Source organism: Ursus maritimus, unplaced genomic scaffold (genome assembly GCF_017311325.1).
Source record: "Ursus maritimus isolate PB19 unplaced genomic scaffold, ASM1731132v1 scaffold_34, whole genome shotgun sequence".
NCBI classification, from domain to species: domain Eukaryota; kingdom Metazoa; phylum Chordata; class Mammalia; order Carnivora; family Ursidae; genus Ursus; species Ursus maritimus.
In genome coordinates, this window is record NW_024426008.1 from 14,743,344 (window position 1) to 14,747,909 (window position 4,566).

Consider the following 4,566-nt stretch of genomic DNA (forward strand, 5'->3'; position numbering starts at 1 on the left):
AGTACTGTGTTTTAATGAACAAATAAATGGCTTATCTACCCTTCTTGGCAAGAAACCCCAGCTATTGAGGCGAAGCACCAGCTCTCCCTATGTTACTTGGGCTAATTGACTCTTTGGATGAAGTTAAATCACACTTATTCCCAGTGGGATGTATGTTTGCCAGTAATCAATAGCTCAACGAGATCCACATGGCAGGTAATTAAGTGGAAAGTAATTAATACCCATCAAAGGTTTTATTAACTGTTTGCCATTCCTTCACTCAAAAGTCCCACTGTACTGTAAATAAGGGAGGAAGAGGCAAGACGAGGGGGGCGGGAGCTAGTTTTGTTTTGTAGGAAGCCAAGTAATTGCAGTTTTCTTCCTGGGTTCATCCCATTTTGAGGCTAGGAACTGCTCTTCAAGTTATTTTATTGGCTTGTTCTCTTTGTTCCATTTTTGCACATATTCAAAACTAGGATCTCAAATAAATGCACTATTGTAGAAAAACTGTTTTATTCTGGTATGAAGAAAAGGAAGAAAATAAGATGATACAGTATTAGGGAACTGTGTGTTGAAGAAATTGAGTGCTGTTAGGCTGAATTTGGAAGAATCGATTCTACCTAAAAGGAAGAGAAAACTGTTCTCTTGGTGAATGGAATACTCGAGATGGCTTTAGTTATTTTTTTTATTACTATCTTAGGTTCTTCAGTTTAAATTAATCATTAAAAATATTTTATTTTCGCTTTTACTGAGAATAAATCCTGCCTATAAAACCTCACTTACATCAAGAAAGATTTTATGTTGTGGACTATCCTCTTTTTTTTTAATCTGCCTTTTGTGCAGGATACGTTCAGAGGACAAGAGTCTTTTCCTTACGTCTTTTTCTCCTTGCTCATCTTTTGATCGGGGAAAAAAATTGAATCAGTTTCCAAAGAAGTCCTGTCTGTAGGTGGGACTCAAATAAGGTAAGAAAATGACATCAGAACGAGGCCTAAATTAAGAGAGCACAGAGCAGGTTAAACCACTGGGAACAGTACTTCCTTTACTTGGAAATTTCTGACCTATTGACCTGGTAAGACTTAGGTTTTGAGGCCTGGATCCTTTACTTTCAAAGTCCTTCAGTTAGAGATTTCAGAATACAGTGGCATATGTTAATGATAGGGCCATGGGGAAGAGGTTGTTCTCAGATTAGATCTTTGTTACCCAACCCTTGTGATACCACACTAGCATCCCTTTCTTGTAATTACTGAGACTCCAAAACAAATTTCTTTGGAAGTAATGGCGGCACACGTGTTCAGGATGACAAAGGCTACCAAACATATGAATATGTGACAAAGTTGTGTGTGCCTATTTCACCCTGTTAAAATGATCCCATGCTTATAGAATTTTTATAGTGCCAAACAAAAAAATTATTTTAACTATGACCCTACTTTATTCATGAAAATGAGTATTTTATTTTTGTTGTTATTAATGAGAGATACATTTTATTTACTTTTTTTTTATTATGTTCAGTTAGCCAGCATATAGTGTTTTAACTGTAAGTCTGGGGTCCTAATTGAGAGATGAGCATGTATGTCATGCTTGCTCTAGAAACTTGCTCTAGAAAGGGAGCTAAAACTACAGATTCTTCGAGTATTGTCTAACTTTTCTATGTATTCTTTTACGCTCAGAAAAATACATATTGCTTAACTTAATGTTATTTATATTATTATTACTCAAACATTATAGATATTCACACATGGATTACATCCATATAATATAAACGAGTGAGCCATGTGATCACATTATAAATGTTTTTTTCTTTACATCAAACGTTCTCCCCCCTCCTTTGCTTGACCTCCACTTGAACTTCCAGAGTACTCACTTTATTGTATGTACGTGTATAATACAATCACATATATAAACATACACATATACATACATAAATTCACAAAAAATATACTAAAAATGTTGAACTTTCTCTGAGTCCTATGCTCCTGAAATGCCGCAGGGGTTGGAAAACTCATCCCTGCCCCACCCTTTTGTAATCTCAAAGAACCACCCTGCCCTCCTGCCTTAGGAGATAAAACCCGTCTGATACTTCCTTACAACTCAGTCTTCCTGTTAACCTTTCCTCATGACGCCCTTGTTTGTCTTTGCAAAACCCATAACCCCTTCCTTTTTCAGTCCTTTTTTTTTTTGAGTTGTCCCTTATTAATGAATGTTCTATTGCAGTTGCCTGAATAAAAAAAATATCTCATTAATTGTCCACTGCATTTTGCCTGCCACCATACACCACACACACACATACACACGCAAGTGCACAGGCATTTTTTTTTTCCTTTACAAGAAATGAAATTATATTATCCTATCTGTCTCAGCAGGACCTCATGCAAATTCTCCCAATAAAACTAGTATTGCTTTAATTCCTTATTTTTAACAACTGTATATAATATTCTTTGGCTTGAATGTACTATGATGTATTCCTCTATTGATGAGCAATTCACTTTGCTTTCAATTTTTGCTACAATAAACAATAGATAATACATATGTTCACTTTAATATTTAAAAGAGGATACCATATAACTTAAAAAAAACATGTAATATTTCACGTTTCCAAATAAAAGACCCCTTTGCTAGCATCCCTGCCAAAAACAGGTGTTAATTTTGCCAGTCTGATTGGTATCATATTAACAGGAATTTACGATTCCACTGTCTTTGTCAACATAGCTTTGTTATTCTGGAGGATTCTTACTCAGAAAGATGAGAGTTGCAAACAACTTTATTTTTAATTCCAAGAACTTCCTGAAAGATTCATCAGCCCTTCAAGAGAAATTGCCAGTTTACATCCAAGACTCCAAGCATCTTGCCTCAGTATACCTGACTGTATCCAGTAATCCTAAAGCTTATTTATGATTCTTCCCCAGTCCTCATCAACTCCCTGCATTGACAAATCTACTTTAAACCAGTCTTCAAAAACTCATGACTGTCCTCACTGGTTGGCTCTCTGGAGGTGGTGCAAAAAAGCAAAAAACTCACCTCTGTCTTCTCTACAGGTTGTTTTGGTGTTATTTTGCAAAGCCCGTATTTACAGGAGGGATTTCAAAACTTCTTTCCCTGGGAAGTTAAGGTCACCCATTTTGCAGATAAAGGGACAGACGAATTCTTCTTCTTCTTTTTTTTTTTTTTTAAGATTTTTTTTAAAAAGATTTTATTTATTTGACAGAGAGAGGGCAAGAGCAGGCAGAATGGCTGGCAGAGGGAGAGGAAGAAGCAGGCTCCCCGCTGAGCAGAGAGCCTGATGCAGGGCTCATCCCAGGACCCTGAGATCATGACCTGAGCCAAATGCATCTGCTTAACCCACTGAGCCACGCAGGCACCCCAGGCACAGATGAATTCTAAGGGATAGAATGTGAGTTGCCTGTATCAGTCAAAGAATGCACGACCAAAGTGACTGAAGGGAAAGGTCTTAAAATTTTGGCCTTTCCCACTATGTTTCCAAAAATCTTGTCAATACACAAGGATAAGCATTGCATTCTAAGAAGAGAAATGGCTCTTTCTTCTGGACTCTTAAATTATTCTCCTATTATGAGAGAGCGGGGGTGTTTTTATTTTGACATATACCTCATAACTTCTCACATGTACTCTGTACTGTGTCACTAGGGGAAGACAAGTTTAGAGGAGTTTCTTATAGTTGGTATACTCAAGAACATACCGCCCAAAAAAAAAAAAATATTCTTCTGGCTTCTTTGTATGTATTTTCTCATTTACTTCTCATCAAAAAATACCTAAGAAGTAACTATGACAACAGTCTTTGCATAAATGAAAAAAAAAAGGAAGCTCCAAAAAACCTAAGTAGCTAGTCACTGCTCACGCAGGTAAGGAGTGACAAACTAGATTTGAGATCCAGATATATCTGCTCTCCTCGAGCTTGTCATTGTCCCCTAAACTCTACACATTTGAGAGGAGAAACTAGATACTTCTGTTAGAACCGTAAAACACTGTTAAATGGGGACTTTAATAGTATGTTAATGCTGTTGATGGCTCTAAAAATCCCTGACTTAATTCCTGAGCCAGAATTTCTGTGAGAAATAGGAAAAAATACAGCAGTGTGGGGCCCAGGAGCACTATTTTACTGTTTGCATTTCCATAGAGGAAGACTACGAGCAGGTCCGTTGTTGAATGGTCAAGATTCTTGAGTTATGCTGGAGCTGTATCCAGTTTTGCTTTTGAGCAAAAGCATGGAACTCCGGCACCTTGACAGGTGCATAGGAAATCCAGCCGAGTGGATGGGGTTTCAAGATCATGCAAGAAGGTGAACTCAGACAAGAGGGTTTTTAAGTGTCTCTAAGAAAATGAAACACTTAAACACTTACTTGCTGATTCCTAATAATACTGTAGGAAACACATCGGTAGAAGGTGAAGTCAGCAGCGAGAAGGCAACAAAAGATAGGTTCTGGATGATTGATTCCTGTGCCATAATCATCATGACATCATTTCAGCCACCATTTTTCACATACTTATTACTCTGCATGAAGAATTTTTTTTTTTTTTTTTTTTTGATAAATCTTCAAGGGGTTGCTATTCTCAACCCCACTTTCAGCTAAA